Source organism: Ambystoma mexicanum, chromosome 3q (genome assembly GCF_040938575.1).
Source record: "Ambystoma mexicanum isolate Mex_15411 chromosome 3q, UKY_AmexF1_1, whole genome shotgun sequence".
Lineage (NCBI taxonomy): Eukaryota > Metazoa > Chordata > Amphibia > Caudata > Ambystomatidae > Ambystoma > Ambystoma mexicanum.
This window is the reverse complement of record NC_090926.1, coordinates 143,501,864-143,525,196: the sequence shown is the minus strand read 5'-3', so window position 1 is coordinate 143,525,196 and position 23,333 is coordinate 143,501,864. Positions and strand designations below refer to the sequence as shown.

General features: G+C 46.2%; 1 protein-coding gene across 1 annotated transcript in view; it reads left to right on the top strand.

The window, feature by feature from the left end:
* Positions 1-156: 156 nt before the first annotated feature.
* The window catches only part of LOC138582238 (uncharacterized), a 178,440-nt gene continuing 155,263 nt past the window's right edge, over positions 157-23,333 (top strand). Inside the window, exon 1 of the mRNA XM_069653339.1 lies at positions 157-528. The gene's annotated coding sequence lies outside the window, so the exon portion shown is untranslated. The remainder of the gene's footprint in view (positions 529-23,333) is intronic.

The following is a 23,333-nucleotide window of genomic DNA, read 5'->3' as shown; positions in this document are numbered from 1 at the left end:
TGACTTGGGCTGGACATGACAAGAGACGACCCATCGCCAGCAACTCTTCATTCGTGCATTGGGGATCGAGAATAAGGCACGCTGTCCCTTCTCTCTGATACTTGGTAGGCCATTGTCTCACATGAAAGAGAAAGTGAAAGAGAAGTGTGTCTTGTCAGCAGCGCGAAACCGAGGAGTTCCTTCCAGGAAGCGACGCGATCGTTGGTGCTCGGTGGTTCCCTCGCGGGTCGAAATGGCCGAAAATACTAGGGCAAGCGAGAGCAGAAAGGTGCTGCTACGAACCCTGCAGGAGCTCACTGGAGACCAGCTGCGCAGCTTCCGCTTCCACGCCGAGCCTCCTCTCCCCAGGGGGCTGCTGCATGATGCCAGCAACCGGGAGCAGCTCGCCAACCTGCTAGCAGATATGTTTCCCGAGACTTCGATCGTGACAACCATTGAAATCCTACGTAAGATTCCGCGGAACGACCTGGCGAACCAACTGCAGAGGAGATTTTCCAATGCACAGCCCTCCCCGAAGAACAACTAAAGGTGAGAAAGGGCGCGTTTCAAGGAAAGGCGGGCCGCAGAGTGCAAATAGGTTATCAGACACGTCTGAGGGCAACAGGCGTGCACCTAGGCTAACATTTCGGTGGGGGCGGAGGGGGCTAACCCTTAAAATGTTGGGAGGGGTGCTATCTTCAGAAACTGTCGGGGAGGGGCACTTACTTGTGTCGGGGTATTATCTATTGCGACTATTCTAGAGCAGCTTTAATGTTACAAGCGGGCAATTCTCTGATTTACGTCGGAAACCACCCACCTAAGAACTGCCGTGAGAATGAGGGGGCCTAATCTGCCCAATGGCGGTTGCGCCACTGGAGGGTACTATGACCATGGGCGGACTGGGGAGCCAGGGAATATGGGACTCCAGCCCAGTTCTAAAACCTTTAAAATAGTCCCATCCTTACTGTGAAGGCTTCTACGCGCCGTAACACTACAAAAAGCCTTCTAAACCAGGTAACAAAGTGAAATCAGTGTGCAAAGGTCAAAATAAACATAACTGTATAGTTTTAATAGGACTTCTTATTACCAATTGTATTGCCCAGAAGGAAAAGCGGCTATTGCCCTTCCCGGGCTTGAACACCAGAAGTGGACTGGCCTACAGGGAACTCTGGAGGTTTACCGACAGGCCTCTGCACCCTGGGCCTCTTTTGTGTGGTAGTCTATTTTATTGCCATCTTTTCTCATAGGAAAGGGTTGGGCTATCTGAAAGTGTGTAATATGGGGCCACTTACAAAATTATTTCCAGGGCCTCTTTTTTGGCCCAGTCCACCCGTTGTTACGGTATCTACATTGTAAGAACAAACCTTAGCAGCAAGCCCCTAACCACTGGGGTCACGGGTCCCCCATGGTGCAGGGCGCCCCATGCTGCCCATGCCCAGCTGGGGATGGGGGAGACCCCTCAGCAGGACGTGCCGGGGGCACATTTTGTGTTACGCCACTGCGCCTAACACAGCGAGCTCTCTGTCCTGCAGACGACCATTACCTGCGTAGGTGTGACTGATGAGCGACCAGCCCTCTGTTTACACTGACTGTAGGAGTAGGCTGCGCGTGGCCATTATCTAGCCAGGCTAGAGCGTTTTTCTAGTTGTTTTGGAAGTTGTTAGAAAAACAGAGACTGTCCCTAAAAAAGAATAGTGATCAGACTCACCACATAGTGGGCACAGGGGAGACATGCGTTCTCATGCTTCGCGGAGTAAAGCGTTCCGCCTGCTGTATGTGAACAAGCAACAGTGGGTATTGATGTAATTTGTGTGGGCTCTTGAGTCACCCTCATACGTTCCTCAACCGGTATGTATGTGAAAAATGCGGATTACCAGTGTTAACGGACAGGGTGCTCGTTGGTATGCGCTGGTCAATGAGTGGAAGTCGAAATACTGATGAAAGATTTGAACCTGCAGAACAAACAAGTTTGTTAACTAGTGACCCTAGGGTTACAAGCCGCTAGACTACACCATCTCCCTATTGCTCTGTGCTCTAAATTACGTAGTAACAGCAGCTGGCTAACTGAGCGCCTAGTGCCAGTGGCGGATCCAGGATTTGAAATAGGCCTCTGCGACATGTCACAATTGAAGCTCAGGGATTTGGGATCAGAGAAATTGGTGGATCGGCACGAGGAGGCAGGGATTGTTAAAGCAAATGGTGCATTTGTGCACTGTTTTACCAGTACCCTATTTAAAAAAGCTTAAAAGTATTAATTTGTTTGCTAGACAATGACTCATCAATGAGACTCTTCAACATTGCTTTTAAAGGTATCCCCGAAGGTCACCTTTGATTGCACCATGATTGGGGTAATGCACCCCTTTGTTTCCTCTCTCTTCTTCCCAGCGCTATAATTTGAAGCTATGTTTCATGTTACAATACCCCCAATAAAGTTAAACAAATAAACATAGTTGCCAGCAGTACTTAGGATTGGAAACATTTTGTGAATAAGCGGCATTTTCTTGTGGGATTTTTGGGTCGGGCAGGATTATTCTATCTGCTCTTTACTTGCTTGACTGGTTTCCAATCATGGCCACCTGTCATTCAGGCCTCTCCACCAGAAACGAATGGAGCCTTGCAGCGCATAACAAGTGCTCCTACATATAATTGTCACCACAGAGGCAGGAGCAGCAGACAATTTAATACCACTTATCTGCCCTTTCCTCCACCAGCGCCCTCCACCTCCAAACCTCCAGCAAAGTTCCCTGGAGCCCTGAAAGTCCATACAGTTGCCCCTGTAGACATCTGGTTGGGTCCGTAATATGCCATGACCCAAGTCGAGTGCAGGCAGCGTTCCAGAAGCACCAGTATGTTGATAATCCTCCATTTCTGCTCCCTGTAGACTTCTCAGCCAACTCCCAGGCAGGATGCTTTAACTATACGTAGAAGTACTCCAGAAGCCTGTAGAATCTCAGACTAATTGGAAACCACTGCATTGCAACAGAAATAATTTGAGAGAGTTAATTACCCTACAGCCCTCAAAAAGCTAGACCAGCCAGTGGAGCGGGAATTACCTTGCATGTGAAGTAGCTGCTAAGTAAGGACACATGAAAGACCAATATTATTATTGGAAATGTATATCATGCATAGTGCCCGACTCTTACAGCTTTAAAGCGCCAGACCGAGGATCAAACCTATGTTTCACGTCACCTCCTTGTTCCCATCTTGAGCGTGCTGCCCCAGAGCTATTGCCACAGCCTTATAATGCTTATAACACTGACACACTTGTAATGGTAGGGTGGAAAATCTCAGCCCTTTAGGCAGTTCATAAAACAGTGATCTTGCCAAGCAGCTTATTCTCGGAATTCTCAACTTTACAATGTGAAACAGTAGGTAAGGTAAATACGTCACAACCAATGTCATACAGTAATCTTAGTTCAAAAACCTACAGGGTATGGGGCTTGGTTAATGGGGTTGGCGATATATAGGATACATATGGGTTAAACATGGTATTACCCAAATTGACCTTTTACAATTGACTTTTTGCACAATTGACTTAATTATAGTGGTCTTAATTGACCTTCTGCACATTTGACCTTTATATCATTTTAGTTATTTTATATATGTATTGGGTTGATTTTGGATTATGAATAATATAAGGGGATTGGGTGGGGGGTTGCAGGGGGTTTTGGATTGGGTGGGGGGTTGCGGGGGTTTCCCCCCGCATATATGTCCTAATTGATCTTCTAAATTAGGTCAATTCTCCTGAGGTCAATTCTCCCGACGTCAATTGTGAAAAGGTCAATTAGTATACAACCGTTAAACATCTTATTGGGTTACACGTATCTGATGGCTCCACCTGGAACCACCTCTAAACTGATAACAGTTAATATGGGTTATCTCTTAGTTGTTTAATTAGTTAGTGCCACTGTTGAAGGATAGCGTTAATAAAAGGAGGGGAATTGGTTGGCACTGACTTTGCCAACCTTGGTAGTTGGGCTGGTTGTTAAGACATGAGTAATGATGCTGGTAGGGGGAGAAACATCGAGAGGCCACTTTCCCAGTTCAAATTTACCATCTCAGATTCTCTAGGCTATGCTATGAGCCAATGCTTCTAGCTTTGAACTTAACCCTGCCTTGTTTTGTTATTCTTGAGGATTTTAAGGAGTTACTGGCAGGTGCATTTCTTTATCGAGCTCTAATGAATAGACACTGTCTTCAGCCCTAGGTCACATGAGACGAGACCATGTTTTGAATTATTGTGAGCCTCTTTTACTGATATTTTAAGTTATTTAACTGCAAGTTCTTTACCCTTCTTGCCCTCTCAGGCTGGATTGAGCCTCTGTTCTTCAATGTCGACTTAATTATGAAACACCTGGTTTTAAATAAGTTGTTTGTTCTCTAACCTAATCTAAGAGAATATGTCTTATTCTTGGAAACTGTTATCTTCTGTTTCCTCTGGAGCCGTGCAAGCCTCCCTTCTTTCGCAGCAATCTTGGAAGGGGGTGTGCAGCCACTGTCTGGCCTGTATGGATCTGAATTTCAGCTTCTTCAGCAGATTGAATTTTCCCTGCAGCTCCGCTCGTCTCTGGGTTTTCCACTCACTTCAACATGAATGTGTCATCCATTTTCTCCAAAATGGCCACCTGTTGCGGCTTTAATTCTGCACCAAGCAAGCATTATATGTATTCTTGTGTGTCTAGCGTTTCAGCATATATTTATATTAAATATGTGGTTCTAGTGTCAATTGAGTGTGGGCAACACTCTTCATGTCTAAATCTGAGTTTGACCTAATGTTTATGTATGTTCTTATGTTGAAGGCATGTATTCTTCGTGTCTCATGCGTCTATATGTCAGCCTTGATGATGTCATTTGCTTTCATCAGACTGGAGTTACAACTTGTTTAGTTCTTCATGGTTCTGCAAGCTTGTTTCTTCCTCGAGGGATCCAGGATAAAGTCGGCAGGGCTGTCTTAATAAATAACACTTTTTATGCTGGAGGTATGGAGGCGGAGAGAGGAATAGCTCCATGAACGGTTCTCTTCCTTCATTTTTGCGGTATATAGGGCAGGAGGAGCCGACGCCATAGATGACATATTCATCTCTCTCGACATTCCACGCCTCTGGTCGACTCCTCGACCACATTTCTCTGAGGTCTCTCTCCTCCTCAGAGTTCTTTGGGGGTCCACATGTTTGTCACCCCCTCTGGTCACCTAAATGTTTTATGTGCTCGTCCACACTCCAGGTCATATAGCAGCACTCCCCATCAGGTTTGCAGAACACCGAACATCCTATGTAATTGTGCAGGTCTCTGGGATAATAGAATTTTGATCCTGGAGGGACGATATGACTTTGCTTCAAATCCAAGTGAGGTATTTGTATTTATTTGTATTTTATTTATTTATAAAGCACACCTGGCCCAAAGGCATCGGGGCGCGTAACTTGGGATACAGACAAGATAGACGTTGCAAATAATATACATGAGGCATTTACATATAATATACAGAAGAGTTTGTCAAATGACAAATAAAAAATAGTTAAAGAATAGTTATATAATAAAATAGACAACAACAGTAGATCATTGGTTGTGTGTATTCATGTGTTCTGGCATCCATGTTTATCACGATCTTCATCCGTACCACCTTTTTAGCTGTCTTCTTGCATCGACTGATAATAATTCTCAGGATGCAGAACCCTAGCAGAACTAATACAAGTATGGCTATCAGGCTCTTGAGAACACTTCTTTCTTTTCTTGAAAACTGTCCCACACTCTTTTGTGTTAGTTGTAAGGATTGGCAATATGTTTTCCTTAGTATAGGCTCCTTTTATTTCGACACCACGCCACTAGGACTGCCTTATTTTTCATTTGAAGGTCGATGCTTGCTCCCATCTTAGATTTAGGTTTAGATTAGGTGTTTTCCCATCCAGCATACAGTTTAATAAACACCATTGAACAACGATCACTTGTGTCTTTCTTACTTGTGGCCACCATGAGCTCCTTAGAGCACCATAGACTTAACAAAAAGGGTACGGGCAGGTCCCAGCATATGGGCTTGATAAAGAAAAGACAGCTTTCTCAATGCCCCTAGGACTTTTGCAATTTAAGGTGCTCCCTTTTGGGTTAAATGGCACTCCAGCCTCTTTCCAACGCCTCATAGATAAACTATTACAGCCCTACTCTGATTTCTGTCGTGCTTATATTGACAATATCATAATTTATAGTAAAACCTGGGAGGACCATCTTTCCCATCTTTTTACTATCATGAGGATCCTCCGAGAGGCCTTACACATTCAACTAGTCTCCCTCAGTCAGGTTCGGTCCAATGATGTATTTTCAAAACTATTCCTTTTCGGGGGGACTCACGGTTCACCCTGGATCCCCTTCAGCCATGTTCAGATCTCTCTTCACATTCAACTAGTCTCCCTCAGTCGGGCTCAGACCAATTGTTATTTTCTTTATATGTACCGAAGACTTTCGATTGTGCAGGGGTTTTAGTTTGACCCGCTGCAGGACCACTTCGATTTAAAGTTCTTTTCTGCCAATACAGTTTCCCTTCAGTGAGATACTTTCCCTTCAGTGAGATACTCAACAGAGACCTTTGAATGAGCACCCCCTCTTGCCGGACCACTTTGTATACGTATCTGGTTTAGCTTTCAGCAGTTCATTCACTCCTTTAGTTTCCACTTGTTCACGCCCTTTAACACATGCGCTTCAAACACAGTCCTTTGTGAAATTCTCCATACAATGTTGCCGCTTGCAAACTTGGTTCAAACATAGGGTGATTTTGTATCGGCTTTTCCGACTCAACGGCTATGCTGGCTTTCTTGCAAGAGCCAAGGACTGTACCACAGTGGCAGTCGCTCTTCCCGGCCTGGGCAATCGACACAGGAGCTCCTCGGATACCTTTGATGCACAGCGTAGGTCTGCTCAGCTTCCGTTCCTTGTTTTAGGCATCTCAGGGTTCACAGATGAAGGATTCCCTCAGCCGGGTTCAAGCCTTCTCCCATGCAGCACAGGTCACTAAGAAGGCTTCCGTCAGCCGGGCTCGAGCCTCCTTTCAAAGTTCACAAATTTGCAGTCACAAGGTTTTTGAGACTTCTAGTCCCAGAATGCACTGGGCTAATTTTGCTCCCACTTCACTCCTCCGCAAAAGGGCATTTTCTGTTCTTGCGAGCTGAAGGAGCTAAAAGGGGATGTTAATTGGAGGTCAGGGTTACTCCACCTGCCCCTCAAAAACCTGGATTCGCTTGTCTGGCCCAGGGGAGGGGTTTTGCTGTTGGCATCGCCAAGCAACCCCAGCTGCACCCTGGTCTTTCCTTCTGGAGGTACAGTTCCCTACTCCACACTGCAGTCTGCTGTCTGGTAGCAGGGCCAATGTTTGAGCGGTTTTCTTCTCCTCGTCCAGGTCTCCCAGGGTCTCTCCAGTTTGCTAGTGCTTTCTCCTTCCCTCAGGCACCTTCCAGCATCCCCGACTCCCTCAAAGTGTGCTCTCCTGCTCCGTCTTCAATACTCCCTGGGAGTGGTGATTAAATTCAGTTGTGCATAGTTGTAAAGGGAGGCCTGAGTTTGCCTGGCTTAGTTAATGGGACAGTCTGATCTAGAAAGGGGAGAGTCTGTCTTCTGTGTCCATGGTCCTTTGTCATTAATCCTCATCCTCCCAATCTCTCTCCTCCTCGTCCCAGTGTTTGATGGAAAAAGAGGAGGGGGAGTTGGGAAATCAGTAACTCCTGTATAATAGGATGTGGAAGAGGTGTAAAACGAAAGGGCATACTGTATTTCATCATTGGGTGCCCCTACCCTGCTCCCTGAGATTCTGTTTAGTGAAAATCCCTTAGGTTTTTCACAGGAGGACCCAGCAATGTAACATAAAAAGGAACAGGGGACCACTGTCAGGGAGATGTGAAACCCGGGAGTTTCAATTAACAGTGTGGTGAAAGCTGAGAGAGACCACAAGATCCTCTATGGGGATGAAGCAACTAGCTAGAGGCACCTAAATATCTGAAGTAAGAAGAAAGCAGGCGAAGATAACCACGAGTGAGAAAACCACTCATGAGTGGTGGCGTCGCCCGGGAGAGCTGGATTGTGCAGTCCAGCAAGGGTGCACAGACTGCTGTAACACTGGCCCGCGGAACCACAGAGAAGAAACAAAGAGACACAGAGTGAAAGAGGAAGCCAGTCCAAACAACCAAAGCGAGATCCCTAACCTGAAGGCAGGCCAGTGATGCTGACCCGTAAAAAGCAGGGAAATGGGGAAGAGCGGGAGACCCGGTAGGGAACACGGGAATAACGAGTAGCTGCTTCAAACTTGTCCAAATGAATGGTCATATACGAAGAGGAGTGAAATATATCATGGGATTTATCCTACTCTTCCCAGTAATACGAGAAGGAACTGAGAGAGTGAAATATATCACAGGACTTGTCATACTCGCCCCAGTTGCACAAGAAAGAAATGAGAAGGTGAAATACATTACGGGTACTCTTCCTAGTGATATGAGAAAGAACCAAGAGAGTGAAATATATCAAAGGACTCATCCTACTCATCCCAGTGATATGAGCGAGGACTGAAAGAGTTAAATACATCACAGGGCTCAGCCTACTAATCCTGGTGATGCGGAAACAAAGCAAGAGAGTGAAACTCATCTAGGGATGCATTCTACTAGTCCCAGTAGTACAAGAAAAGGCAGAGAGACTGAGACTTATTATACAACCTACCCTACTCGTCTCAGTGATACAAGAGAGAATCAATACAGTGAGAAGATAATGAATCATAGGATTATGGAGAACAGGAATCACACAAAGAGGAACTTGTTAAATTGAGTGCCGACAGGAAAATAAAGATCAAGACACAGGAGCCTTTGATGTACTTTATTACAAGTAAGAACACAACGAGAGAGCCGCGCCTGAGTGACTGCTCACATAGATCACCCCAACGACTCTGCTGGCCTGCTCGTGTCAGCTGCAGGTGAAAGTTCAAAGGATTCACACACAGCTAACACGAGCGAGGACAGCTGAGCTACCAGCTGACTGCAGAACGTGCTGGGAGTCAGCCCATGCTTCAGTCCAGACCACAACCGAACTCTATTGCCCAAGAGATATCAGAAAAGGAGAGACTGTTTAGAGACACTTGAGGGAAACATAAAAAGAGAAAATCTAAGTTGAAGAATGTCGAAGGCTACAAAGCCCAGCTAGTGAGGCCCTTTCACATATTATTTAAATAAAATATCAGAAGAAGGCCACCACTTGGTCTGTCTCTTTCTTCTGACCTACCACAGCCTCTTCTGTGCTACCTTCACTATGCTCTGTCTTGATTTGAAATGCTACCTTAGGTTTGGTATGCTAGAATATTGTTAATGTCATGTTTTAAACTGCAGGCACACATTGTGCAATGTTTGTCTTTAAAGATTTATGGCCCTCATTCCGGGTTTCATAGTATAAATGGAGGTAATTCTGCATGCGTCCGGTGGAATTACTGCCACATTGTAAGTGAATGGGTGCACCATTGTGTCCCCATGTGTTCCTCTGTGCTTACAGTGGCGCACCCAGACATTTTTCATAGGTGTGGCCTGATGAGGTCACTTGGGGAGGCACACCAAAACAAACACATAACTGTTGGCCCCGGGTGGGGCGGGGCCGTGGTTTATAAGGGTGGCTGTGGCTCCCTTTGGCCACCCCTTGGTGGCACCTCTGATGTGCTACATCATTGTCAGATTTACTACTTACCCAAAAGCCTGGTACGCTATTCTCTGTGTGTGTTCATATATGCAAGGAGGGTGCTGATCATGGCATCATGTCTGCAACCTGGAAAACGGGTGCAGAAGTGGCTGATGGTTAGACTTACATCACATGTCTTCTGGATGTTCATAGAATGTAAGGTCAAGAACATTTTGAATTGTATTACTTGGCGGGACAGCTACTATATGTAGCTAGGTGGTTGTCCGCAGAGGAATCTGCGGAAGCCAGGCTTTTGCAGGGAGTCTCTGCCCCATACTTCTTAAAAGAGACAGCGTGGCTGCACAAAACGAAAGTGTCGGAGATGGGGAGACTGTTGGTGCTGGGCTGGGAGGTCTGGCGCAGGGCATGGAGAACTGTGAGTGACCCAGACCCGCTCTCTCAGCAGGTCCCGTTGGTGGTGTTATGTGGGGAAGACTCCCAACTGATGAAAGGGGTCTGCAGATACTGGGAACCGGTGGGCCTGGCCACCCTTGGAGACATATGGCAGGAGGGGGAGGCATTGGAATTCCAGAGGTTGCTGGAGGAGACAGGGGTGCATATGGGCCAATATATCACTTACACCAGGACTATGAAACAGGTGAGGGAGAGGTGGCCTGAAACAGCACTTGCAGAAGAACCTGATGCCACCTTAGAAATGATGTACGATGTTTCGGAGGGCGGGCACGAAATATCTCGGATATATGAGCTCTTGAGTACGAAGGCGGGGAAGGAGCTGCTCCATTTGAGTCTTGACTGGGAGGGGGATGTGGGTGAACCCATGACAGAGGGACAATGGGATAGAGCCCAAAGGTATCATAAGAAGGTGTCCCGGAATGCGAGACTCCAGCAGATCCAGCTATATGTCACCCACAGAGCTTATTTGACCCCCGGCAGAATAGCCAGGTTTGGTGGCTCGGCTATACAGAAATGCCCTAGATGCGGAGAGGAGGAGGCTGGGCTGTTGCATATGTTCTGGGCTTGCCCAGAGGTAAAGAGATTGTGGGTAGAACTGAAGACGAGAATGGCCAGTCGGGGGGTGGTGCTTGACGTGGGGTCTGCTTGGGCATGTATGCTTGGGAGCTTCCCTAGGCCACGTAATCTAAAACATATTAGCAAGATGAAAGACCCGGCCTATATCTTGGCCAAGCGCAGAATTGCAATTTGCTGGAAAGCGGGCCACTGGCCTAGAGTGGAGATGTGGTATGCAGACCTCTTGAAATGGGCTGAAGCAGAAACTGCAGCCTGGTATGAAGCAGTCACTAGAGGGGGGAGGAAGAGGTAGGCCCCCTGATAGCCTGGAGACAACTGGTGACTTCGATGGCAAACCCCCACCAGGTCAATCACGAAACGAAAGACTGCGATGAGTTGACGATAATTGAGACACCTGATGATGCTCAGGTGGATGGCACGGATATGACGGCTCGAGTTTTTGGGGAAGGAGGGGGAGGACGGAAGAGAGCATTAAATAATGTAATGTCTTATTATTGATCACAAACGTCCTAAATGTTTGTAATGTTTGGAGTGTTGTTTGTTTAAAATAATAAAAATTGTTCAACAAAAAAAAAGATAGGGCAAGAAAAGGGGCCTTCTTTTTTGTTATAGGGGGGATTGACTCCAAAAGGCAAATTTACATAAAGGAAACAAAAGAGTCAATAGCTTCCCCTTTTCAACCGTGTAAAAAGGTAGGCCTAGAAAAGCAGGTAGCTAGTTTGTACAAATACCAGCTATTGGAGGTCACAGACTGGTTTGGGAAGAATGTTTTGATAATTCAATTTATTCATAAGTTTAGACACATTTAAAATCTGTAGGTTCACAAAAACACAATTGAACCTTAAAAAACACATTTGAGCCCTATTGGGCAAGAAAAAGAGTTACAAACTGTTTTATACTCCACAGCCAAGTGAGGGTTAGTAACATAATTATATAGTGCAAGTTCAAATACTACTTATAGAATGGTAGTATGTTATTGTTGTCGACACATAGTCATGTTCGTGGTTCTGGTTCGGGATGGAGTCAGCCTTCACTGGGATTTAACTGTTAGCAGATGAAGGGTCCGAACTGTCATCAGGACGTTATTCAGAATTGTGAACGCCTAGAGGGATGGATGACACCTAGAAGAGTGTCTATCAGAGAAAGGGTGACCTCAGAGAGAGAATGCCTGTGTAAAAAACTGCGTACAAAGGGCCTACCTTAGTAGTATCAGCGGTTGAACTTGAGGTTGTTAGATGCCTGCTCAGGTTTCTGGCAGGGGGTCCGTAGCAAAGTCTACAGGAAAAGGGTAACAGTGAGTTACCTGGATCTTATGTTGATTCATAAGGAACTTAATTTGGTAACAGTAAAAGGCATGTCTTTGGATGTGAGTATGCCAGGTCCAGCGATGAAGGCTGGAGTATTCACGAATTGAGTACCGTGGTAACAGGGACTGGTTTCACGGTGATGAAAGGACATCCATAGTCACTGCGTGAGGGAAAAATGGATAATGTAAGCTGCTATTAGGCTTACTTTTCTAAGAGTACAGAGTGAAGCATCCTAAAGTGGAGTTGTCTAGAGAGGTTGAGGCAGGGTGGGGCAGTATGCATACACCAGCACTGGGTTACAGTGCTTGTGTGCGTAATGTGGTTTAGTGTATAAAAGCAAAATGAAAAACCTCAAGGTGCTGGGTGACAATATTAGTCTCAGAGTGGATGTTCAGTGGAATCATGCACGTAAGGTACAGATATTGTAAATACTAGTAGCATGCACTGAGAAGAGATTCAAGTGATCGTCTAAACCTATACGCTTTCTAATTGCAGTAGAAAAAACACACGTGTTAAGAGTGCACGGTAGCAGAGATCTTTAAATGGAGCTTGAGACGGCCCGTGATGGGTCTCAAGCTCTTACCTGATAATGCGGAACAAAAACGAAAGGGATTCCCGTCAGGAGCTGTACACACTGGATGTGTGCTGTGTCTCCGCTAGATGTAATGGAAGGTTGTGAAAAGGTTGTAGATGCGCATGTGTGGTCGGGTGCCGTCTAAGACGCTACCTGAATGATGATCACACATGCGCATGTAGGTATTGGCGGACGTGTGTAGATGCCTGACTAACAGGGCGCATGTTGAGTGGATGGGAAAACTCACAGGTGGTTTGGTGAATATGTTGAAAGCATAGAAAGGAGATTAATGCTCACGTTGGAAAAAGGCCCTGGGTAGTTGTGGGTTCAGGAGTGCATTGTAGCTATGTCAGTATAAGCAATTGACTTTGTGCTATAAAGTCTGTACCAGGAAAAACACTGTTTTTCTATCTGCACAAAAACACATGAACACGTATTATGCAAGCTTGCATTAACAGTGGAGCAAAATGCACAATATAAGTAAAGGCACATGATTGGCTAGTGTAATCTCAGAATGAATCATGGTATGGGTGATATTTTAAATCAGTACAGGATGAACCTGATGGCTGCAAGTGTGTGAAAAATGTCATGAAAGAATTAGGCACTGGAGGGTTACAATGTTCTTATTATGTCAAAATAAGGTATAGCAACCAATTCATGCATTAGCAGTGGGCAAACTACACAGTATATTTGCAGGCACCTGGTTGGCTTACATGATCCCCGGATATTTCATGGTATATGGAAAGGCTTGACCAGATGAACCATTGGCAGCTGGTGTGCATCGGAAAAATATGGTAGATGAACAACATATATACATATCATGTAAAATTAGACACTGAATGGTTACATTGTTGCCGCTTTGCCAAAATACTCACAACTGTTATTAAACATAGTTAATAAAGTGTAGGAACCAGTTCCAATGAATCGCATAATCAATGTTAGAAAGAATCAACTAGAAAGAATGTAGAATTTGGCATGAGAATTACTACATGTCACGAAAGGGCAGGCAGTAGGGATGGGTATTGTTGTTGGAGCACTGTAATGGTTGGCATAAGAGAGATGATGTTGTTATCTGAAGAAAAGGTTCCATTCAATTGCTACATTTAGACCTTGTTTTACTGAGTTAAGACGAAAAATCCATTGTTGCTCCAATTTGCTAAGTGATAGGTCTCTATCACCGCCTCTGAATGGATTTTTGGCTGTTTGGAGGATGAACCAAAACATGTCGTTGTTGGTATGATTCTTCTCTTGAAAGTGTGCAACCATTGGCTTGTCTGGAATGGCATTTTTAATGCATGAACGATGTTCGCATATGCGCTGCCTTATTTCTCTCTTGCTTTTTCTGATATATAGTAACTTGCACGGGCATTGGATGGTGTACACCATCCATTTGCTTTTACAATTAGTGAAAGTGTTAAAGTTCCAGGTTTTTCCATTTAACTCGATGGATTTCATATCTTTGGTCAAACAGCATACCAAGCAAGAACCACATTTATAGTGGCCTTTCACAGGTGGTAGACTCCACAACGTGATCTGTCGATCGAGAGGTGTGGTGGGTTCCGTGTAGGTGTTGACTAAGCGATCTTTCAAATTCCTGCTACGTTCAAAAGCAAACAGGGTTTTGTTGGTTTAAAAGATTCAGTGTGGAGGATACTCCAGTTTCGTAGGATTGCTCAAAATAGAGAAAGTAGTAACACCGGTGATTTTATCTTTGCAAACTTCCCGTGGGGTTGGTGAGTGACATGATTCTCTGCTTCTGTTTTTTGCTCTTTTTCTAGCTTGATGGATGATGTGGCCTGGGTACCCTCTTTCTTTTAGTCTTGTCGAGAGGTCTCGGCTGGTTGTGTCGTAGTCTTCTCGTGTAGTGCAGTTACGCCTAAGGCGTAAAAATTGGCCAAAGGGTAAGTTTTCTTTTAAGGCTGCTGGATGGAAGCTATGGAACTCCAAAATTGTGTTTTTTGCCGTCGGTTTGCGATATAAAGTGGCGGCCAGAGTATTCGCAGTGGTTTTGTAGATGGTTAGGTCCAAAAAAGGGATCGAAAATGTGTCCGACTGTATGGTAAACTTGATGCAGCAGTCCTTGGTATTGAGCCATGTGAAAAATTCTTCTAGTTCTATTTCGTTACCTTTCCATGTCATAAGGACATCGTCGATATAACAAATCCAGACTCCTATCTGTGTTTTGAAAGGGCTATTGATGTCATAGATGGATTTGGCTTCAAACAAGTCCATGAAGAGATTTGCTATACCCGGTGCAAACGTAGCACCCATGGAGGTTCCGTGGCATTGTTGGTAAAAAGATTTTTAGAAAATGAAATAGTTTTCTGTAAGAGCAACTTGAATACATTCAAGTAGGAAAGCTGTCGGTGGTTCGAGGTTAGGCCTTCTATCGAGGTATGTGGCAAGGACGTCAATGCATTCGCGTTGGGGGATGCTGGTGTAGAGCGATTCGACGTCAGGGGTGACTAGCAGATCTTCTTGGCCAACAGAGAGGGTGTCTAATTTCTTGATTGTGGACGTCGTGTCCTGAACGTATGAACGCATCTGGCTAATGAATGGTCGTAGGAAATAGTAAATTGATAGAGGTTCCAAAACTGATCCTATGCCTGCCACTATGGGTCGACCTGGAGGGTTTCTTGCGACTTTGTGAATCTTTGGTAAAAGGTAGAAGGCTGGTAGGATAGGATTGCGGTTTGTCAGAAAAAGTTTCTCGTCATCGTCGATCCAACCTTCTTGCCATGCGTGGCACATCAGGCTTTCTATTTCAGTGAGAAGCCTGGTTGTAGGATCAGTAGGTATTTGACGGTAGAACTTTGTGTTGGTGAGGTGTTTCTGGACTTCTGTATCGTAGAGAATTTTGGCCCACAGGACGATGCCTCTGCCTTTATCAGCTGGTTTTATGAGAAAATTGTGGTTGTTTTCGAGGTTCTTTAATGTCAGGCGTTCGTTTTTATTCAAATTGTCTGGATATTTGATGTTTTTGTCAAAGAGTTGGTTGGTTTCTAGAAGAATGTGATTCTCATATGCAAGGATTTCTGGACATACCATGTGTGATAGCGGGGTGAAGGTAGAGGGGGGTCTTAATCCTGTAGATGTGGGAGGGTCTTTTTCTGGCTTCTCGCTGAAGAAGTATTTGAGGCTGATTATCCTGGAAATATTTTGGAGTTCTACCTCTGTTTTGAATCTGTCTGCTGGTGAGATGGGGATGAAACTAAGACCTTTACCAGGATGCTTTTCTCTTCAGAGGAGGGGTTGTGATCGCTCAGATTGAAAATAGGCATCACCATGTTTGGGTCCCCGGGAGCATCCATTGACGCCTTCTCATGGAATGTTGCAGGTATTGTCTTGGTCGGCCTCTTTGTCCGCGTCCTTCAAAAGACTATTGCTGATTTGAGGTAGATGCTCCTGAATTTGTTGAGCTGGAGTCACCGCTGTTTGAGCCACTACTGTTTGAACTGTTGGAGAAAGTAACAAACTTTTTTTGTGGTCAACGTGGATCACGTTTATTTTGTTGGATGTTTTGATTAGCTTGATTGTAGAAGCCTGGTACAAGGTATGGGAATGTACTCTCTTCTTTGTAGTTCTTGATGTTCAAAGAATGTTACTGTTACAGATTCCAATATGCAGGCTCCGCTGCCTCGGAGGGCACCGCCTACCAAAGGCCCACTCCAAAGGCCCTGCTAAAGAGAACATTCTTCTCCACTTCCTTTCTTTCACTATGGTGTCGCCGGAGCTGCTGCAGCACTGCCTCCTCACTCCATAAGGAGCCCTCTACGGTATTCGAGGCATTTAAAATACAAAGGTAAGCCCCTCCTTGGGCCTTACGGAACGCACACACGATTGTGCTACATCTTAACAGATGTTTGATATTATTTTGTTACTGGATGCCGCTGCAACGTTATTCCCGTGGGTTCATTTTAAGAACCTTCACAGTTCTGCTTTTGTGCCCGCTTGGGCAATCTCTTTTTATTTGTTCCTACAACATTCTACTACGTGCCATACTAAGATGGCCACTCTTATTGTCTGCACCGGAGTGCTTTTTGCAATGACGCAGCTTGCCTCAGATTGGCCTGTGCACTCTTCAAATGGGCCTATCAGAAGGTTGGCAGGCTTGACCGGCCCGCCTACCAAAGGCCCACTCCTAAAGCCCCAGTCTGCTCCCTGTCCACTTCAGGGATGCTTTCACCCCCCCTGGTCGCCCGTGATGATTGAGTGTGCCTCTACCCCTACCCTGGTCGCCCATGATGATTGTGTGGGCCCCCAGCCATACCCTGATCACCCATGATGATTGAGTGTGCCCCCACCCCTACCCTGGTCGCCCGTGATAATTGAGTGTGCCCACACTCCCCCATGGTCGCCCATGAGGACTGAGTGTGCCCCCACGCCCCGGTTGCCTGTGATGATTGAGTGTGCCCCCACCCCTACCCTGGTCGCCCGTGATGATTGAGTGTGCCTCCAGGCCCCCCTGGTCGCCCGTGATGATTGAGTGTGCCCCCACCCCTACCCATGTCACCCGTGAGGACTGAGTGTGCCCCCACCCCCAACCTCGTCCCCCGTGAGGATTGAGTGCGCCCTCCCTCCAACCCTCCTGGTCACCCGTGAGGACTGAGTGTGCCCCCACCCCTACCCTGGTCGCCTGTGAGGACTGAGTGTGCCCTCCAACCCCCCACCCTCCTGGTTGCCTCCTGCCACCCTGCAACACCGGACAGCCACCCATATTTGCCCACTGCTGGACTTTCGCATTTGTGCGCTGCTGTCGCCCTGTAAGTTGGCTGGGCACTATGTATTTTCCCATTGCTGGACTTTCGCATCTGTGTGGTGCTGTCGCCCTATAAGATGGGGTAGGCACTATGTATTTGCCCATTGCTGGACTTTCGCATCTGTGTGCTGCTGTTGCCCTGTAAGTTGGCTAGGCACCATGTATTTGCCCATTACTGGACATTCGCATCTGTCTGCTGCTGCCGTCCTGCAAGATGGGGTAGGCACCATGTATTTGCCCTTTGCTGGAATTTTGCATCTGTGTGCTGCTGCCGCCCTACAAGATAAGGTAGGCACCATTTATTTGTCCATTGCAGGACTTTCGCATCTGTGTGTTGCTTCCGCCATGTAAATTGGGTAGGCACAATGTATTTACCCACTGCTGGACCTTTGCATCTGTGTGCTGCTGCCGCCCTGCAAGATAAGGTAGACACCATTTATTTGTCCATGGCAGGACTTTCGCAGCTGTGTGTTGCTGCCGCCTTACAACATGGGGTAGGCACCATGTACTTGCCCATTGCTGGACTTTCGCATCTGTGTGCTGCTGCTGCCCTGTGAGATGGGGTAGGCACCATTGGGGTAGGAACCTTGTATTTTCCCACTCATTTAGCTTTCACATCTGTGTGCTGCTGCCGCCTTGCAACATGGGGTAGGCACCATGCTTACTGATTTGACCTTCGCAGATGTGTTGCTGCTGCCTTGCAACATGGGGTAGGCACCATACATCTGCCCACTGATTTGACATTGCATGTTGTTGCTGCCGCCCTGTAACATGGGGTCAGGCACAATGTTTGTGATCACCATTTACGTCCTTTTGCACTTTGCGTATGTTGTATTACCTTGCACGTTCCACGATGTTGTAATTCACCTCTTACGAAGTACTGTAACCAATCTAATAAGTTTAAGCACCTTGATACCCTAGTGTTTTGCACGCAATATGAATACACAAACAAACATACCAATGCCATATGCGTGCAGCTGAATGCTGCTGTGACATTAGGGAAATGGGTGATGGTGCAGAAACCTGGGCGTGGGTGGTGGCCAGACAGATGGCTGATGGGCATGCCTCATGAGTGCATCCAACTCCTGCTCTAGCACTTTGGAGAATGTTGCTGGGACATGCCATGCAGCACCTCAACAGTCTGCTGGGATGGTCCTGTGGCACAGAAGTGTAGGACAGACACCAATTTCAGCAGGGGTGGGATGGAAGTTCTGATGGTGCTGGCGCTGTAGTGATCTGCCTCTAGCAGGGTCAGTAGGTCTGCAGTTGGTGTGCCGGTCCAAGCGATGCAGAAAGGCTTATTGATCATCAGTCAGTGTCCAGGGTGATGGACGGACATGTGGTATGGCCGGCTTCGACAACATACGAATCCTCCACCTTTGGAGTGCTTGTAACCTTCCCTGCTGTGGCCTTGAATGCAGATGGAGCTCAGTGAATAGTAGCATGTTATGGATACCGTAGTTCATGTGTGGTTGTGGCTGCATTTTGCTTGGATGTGTGTTTGGGGAAGAGGTGGGCCTTAACTCACCTTTGGTGGCAATTCTTGGCACCTGTGCATTGCTTTCCATTAGCTGGATGCTTTTACCCCCACCTTTTAGGTGGGGGTAACTGCACTGTGTTTTTGGTGGAATTACTTCCTATTATGGATGGCATTTCAGCAGTATTTCCACTTTGTATGGCTGCAGAAGAAGGACTCTGACACAAAGGTTGCATATTTGATCTATAGACTTTTATTAGTAAAAGTAAAGCAAGCGGCAACATATCCTTCTCTATTTCTATGAGGGGTTTCCCTGCTTCAACTGGAGATCTAAGGTGACTGTGAGGGTGTCTGTTGAAGCAAAAATGTCCACCATCCGGTGTCAAGAAAACACTACTTCTTGCCCACACACTATAAACTAATAAATAAAAAAAGCACTGTGCTGGCCCCAGGAGAATTCTTCCCTTCTCCATGGTTATTATCCAGGTTGTACACTATGTGTCCTTGCTGGGCCAGGACAATGCCTCCCTTCTTCTGGCATTCAGTCTCAGGCAACCTGACAGAATGACTCCCTTCCCCAGGTCATAAAGTTCCAAATAATATGCCTGCTAGAACCATCCCTTTCCCCAGATCACAAAGTTCCAAAATAACAATTACTTCATAAGCCAGGAGAATGCCCCCTTCCCCTGGTGTTTGGTTTCAGTCACAAAATAGTCTGGGGGAATGACTTCCTTCCCCAGGCTTGTTGAACCTTCTTCCCGGTCCACGTTACCAGGAGATTGACTCCCTTCTCCTGGTAGTTATGACACATGGCCTCATCATGAGTTGAGCGGAGCGGTAGAAATGCGGTGGTAACACTATTACCGCTGCATTGGTGCTCCGCCCAACTATGAGTTGGCCTGAAAGTCACCAGCTTTACCTCCTGCTCTGAGCTGGAGGTACATCGCGTGACTTTCCACCCATTTTCAGTGAAATTACTGCGGCACAATTAGCGCTGAAAATTACCCCATTGAGTCCTATGGGCTCATAACAAAATGGGGAGTAACAGCATTGCCACAACTTGTGATCCAGCACTAATAGCGCCGGACCAAGTTGCGGTAATGCTAATAGCGTTGGACGGTATCCCAGCAGATTTACCCCTGGGATACCGCCCAACTCATGATAAGGCCCACAGTCTCCTACAACCAGGGTGAGTGACTCCCTTCCGCTGGTCTTCTCATTAGGTTTAACACCTACAACACCCAACTCTGAGTGCTTTGAGGGTCGACGACCCTGGTTTCTCTCTTCTTTGGTTTGGCCCACTTGGGTCAATTGCCTGCCAAGCACTGCCACAAGGAAGATGGCTCATATTGCCCTCTTGGTTTGGGTCCTCGACCCTTGTTTCTCTTCTTCTTTGATTTGGCCCACTTGGTTCACTTCCCTGCCAAGTACTGCCACGAAGAAGATGACTTGTATCTCTCTTTTGGGTTGGGTTCTTGACCCCTGTTTCTCTTCTTCTTTGGCATGGCCCAATTGGTGCACTTTCCTGCCAAGTACTACCACGAGGAAGATGACTTGTATCACTGTCTTGGGTTGGGTCTTCGATGCCGGTTTCTCTCCCCCTCACTTTATGTCCCCCTGGCTGCCTCGCTTGGCAAGTACTGACACAAGGAAGATAGTCCTGCTCGTAATCTTGGTACAGGGTGTGTGCCTCCCGCACCTTTCATTTTAAAAAAAAAATTGTATTGATATTTCAAACAAAATAACATACAAACTTTGTAAATAATATTAGTGATACATCACGTTATCCATCTACCCTCCCAAAAGCCCCCTCCCGTCCTCCCCAGCCTGTTCCATTTGTAATGTCTACCAGTGGTATCTATTAACCTGCTTGAACTCCTCACCACCACTCTGTGCAGTTGTTTGTGATGATGCATGTATCTGAGTCTGAGTGTCATCGTGTGCAGGGGGCATCAGTTCTTGTATCATATGTTTCCAGGCCATTAAATTTGTGTTCTGCTCCTCCTGAGCATGGCGGGATGCTTCTTGCCACATAGCATTTTTGCCAGTGACCATTTCTGGAGGTCCTTCAACCACACGCTTATAACTGGGCCTTTACGTGCCTTCCACCCCATTGCTATCCTGCGTTTCGCCAAGATGTGTCTGTTCATCAGAAAGCCAATATGTGGCAAACTGTAGCTTGTACGCCTCACAAAATAGCCCTCAAAATCTGGCACTTTTATCCCACCCTGTTCGTATGGTCTCTGCAATTTCTCCAGCGATAATGTACACCTTGAATTGTATCATAGGAAACTAGGAAACTCCGGCAAGTGGTGTTCAGTGTGTTAAAAAGGGCTCTGGGTATATTATATGGGACCTTGATGAAATAAGGAAGCAACCTTGGAAGCACTACCATTTTCAACCACACCCCCCCACCCATCAATGAAAGCGGCAGCTTGGTCCATTAGTCACCGCTTCCACTGTGCATTTAATGTGATCCCAGCGAGGTCTGAATAGTGCTCAAACACATCCAATATGTCTTGTAAATTAATCTCCGGTTGTTGTAGGTAAAGAAGCTTATCATCCGCATACAGGTAGATCAGATATGTGTTGCCCCGTATTCTGATGCCAGCCTCATGAAATTCTTTCCATAAGTATACCGTTAACGGCTCTAAGGCCAATATAAAAAAACATAGGAGACCAAGGGCAGCTCTGTCTGGTGCCCTTGCTTAACTCCCATTGTTCAGATATTATGTTGCCTGTCTTAACTCTAGCCACAGAGGTACTGTATAGTAGCTTCACCCATTTAATATATGGCCAATACCAAAACCTTTCAGCACAGCTAGTAGCCATGGCCACCTGACCAAATCAAAAAGCTTTGACTGCATCCAGCAAGGTTACTGCCAGGAGCTGGGTGCTTTCTTGGGTATGATCGATGACGTGGTGCAACCATGTTAGATTACATGTGATATTCCTGTTTGGGACATAACCTGACTGTTCTGAGTGTATGAGTTTGTGAATTACTGGCTTCAACCTGTTAGCCATCAGAGCCGTCAGTATCTTCCCATCCTGATTAAGCAGAGAGAGGGGTCTGTAAGAGCCACATTCGGTATCAGGATTGTTAGGCTTCAGTAATGGTATTATTATTCACTCTCTTAATGACAACGGTAAAATACCTTTATCTAGAGATTCATTCAGTATTGCCAATAATGGGGGCGTAATTTCTGCCATGAATTCTTTATAGAACTCGCTATATAGTCCATCCACTCTTGAAGCTTTCCGTGACAGCAGCCCTCTAATGGTGTGTTTCAACTCCTTCTTAGTTATGGGGTCTTCAAGTCTTTCTGCCTCCTCTGCATCTAGCTTGGGGAGATCTACCAACTCTAAAGCCTCTTCTATCTCTGACTCCCGGGTTTCTGATGTCCCCTCATATAACAGCTTATAGAACTCACCAAAACATTTGTTTATGTCTTGTTGTGTATCACAAATTACTCTGTTCTTTTCCGTTATTGCTTGAATCATGCTCGGCTCCGTCTCACTTTTGTACAGCTAGCAAGTGCCCAGGTTTATCTCCATCAGCGTGCTGCCGTTCCAAATATTTCCTATAACTCAATTTACCTAATCTGTCCTAGTATACTAAACACTCCTGCTGCAGGGCAAAAGCCTCACGAGCACCCTGACCGTTTATTGCTTCTAATTTGATTTCCACCTTACGTAAGTCATTCTCTATTGCGGCCTGAACCCCGTTTGCCTTGGCGATTGCCGTCCCTTTGATCACCACCTTGAAGACTTCCCATAACGTGCCCGCTGACTCCACACTTCCTGTATTGAACGTTAAATTTGCTTTGCTCTTAAAAGTCAAATCTTGCTGTTTTTGCTTTGTGCTAAAAAGTCAAATCTTGCTGTTTTTGCTTTGTGCTAAAAAGACAAATCTTGCTGTTTTTGCTTTGCTCTAAAAAGTCAAATCTTGCTGCCCATGGCGAAATTCTCTGTATTTTGTTTGTATACTGTTTCTTCTCTGTAACTTGCCAGCCCAGTGATCTCACCACTCTCTTTTGCCCCACACCTACCTGCCTTAGACCCCCCAGTATCTCCATCCTCTCCTCACTTCCACCCCAATGGTGCTCTCTGTTTCTCCTATCTTCTCCAACTGCTTCTCCATTGACTATCCTTCCCTTCTCACTAAATCTGGTAGGAAGAAGTTCAAAAAGGATATCATGGCCTCTAACCCTGGTCTTCCTATCGCCGACACCTACTCCAATGCTTCCGCCAGACACACCCTTACCGACATCCTCTTTGTCGTTCCTTCACCAGATCTATGGACTCCTCATATGGTTTCTGTGCTCTGCCCTATCTCCTCCTCTCCCATTAATGGTGGCACTCGCTGGGAAGTTCTCATGGCTCCCTTCGACTCCTCTAAAGTCATCATTAATGTCTACCTAAATGGCACTGTCATGGTCCAAGGCCCTCAGGCCAATCTCCTCCTCTTTGATAGGCGCTTCCCTCGCCTCATCAATTTCCTCTCACCTCCTGCTGTCCCATCCTCTCCCCCCTTGGCTACCTTGCCGTCTCTCTCCT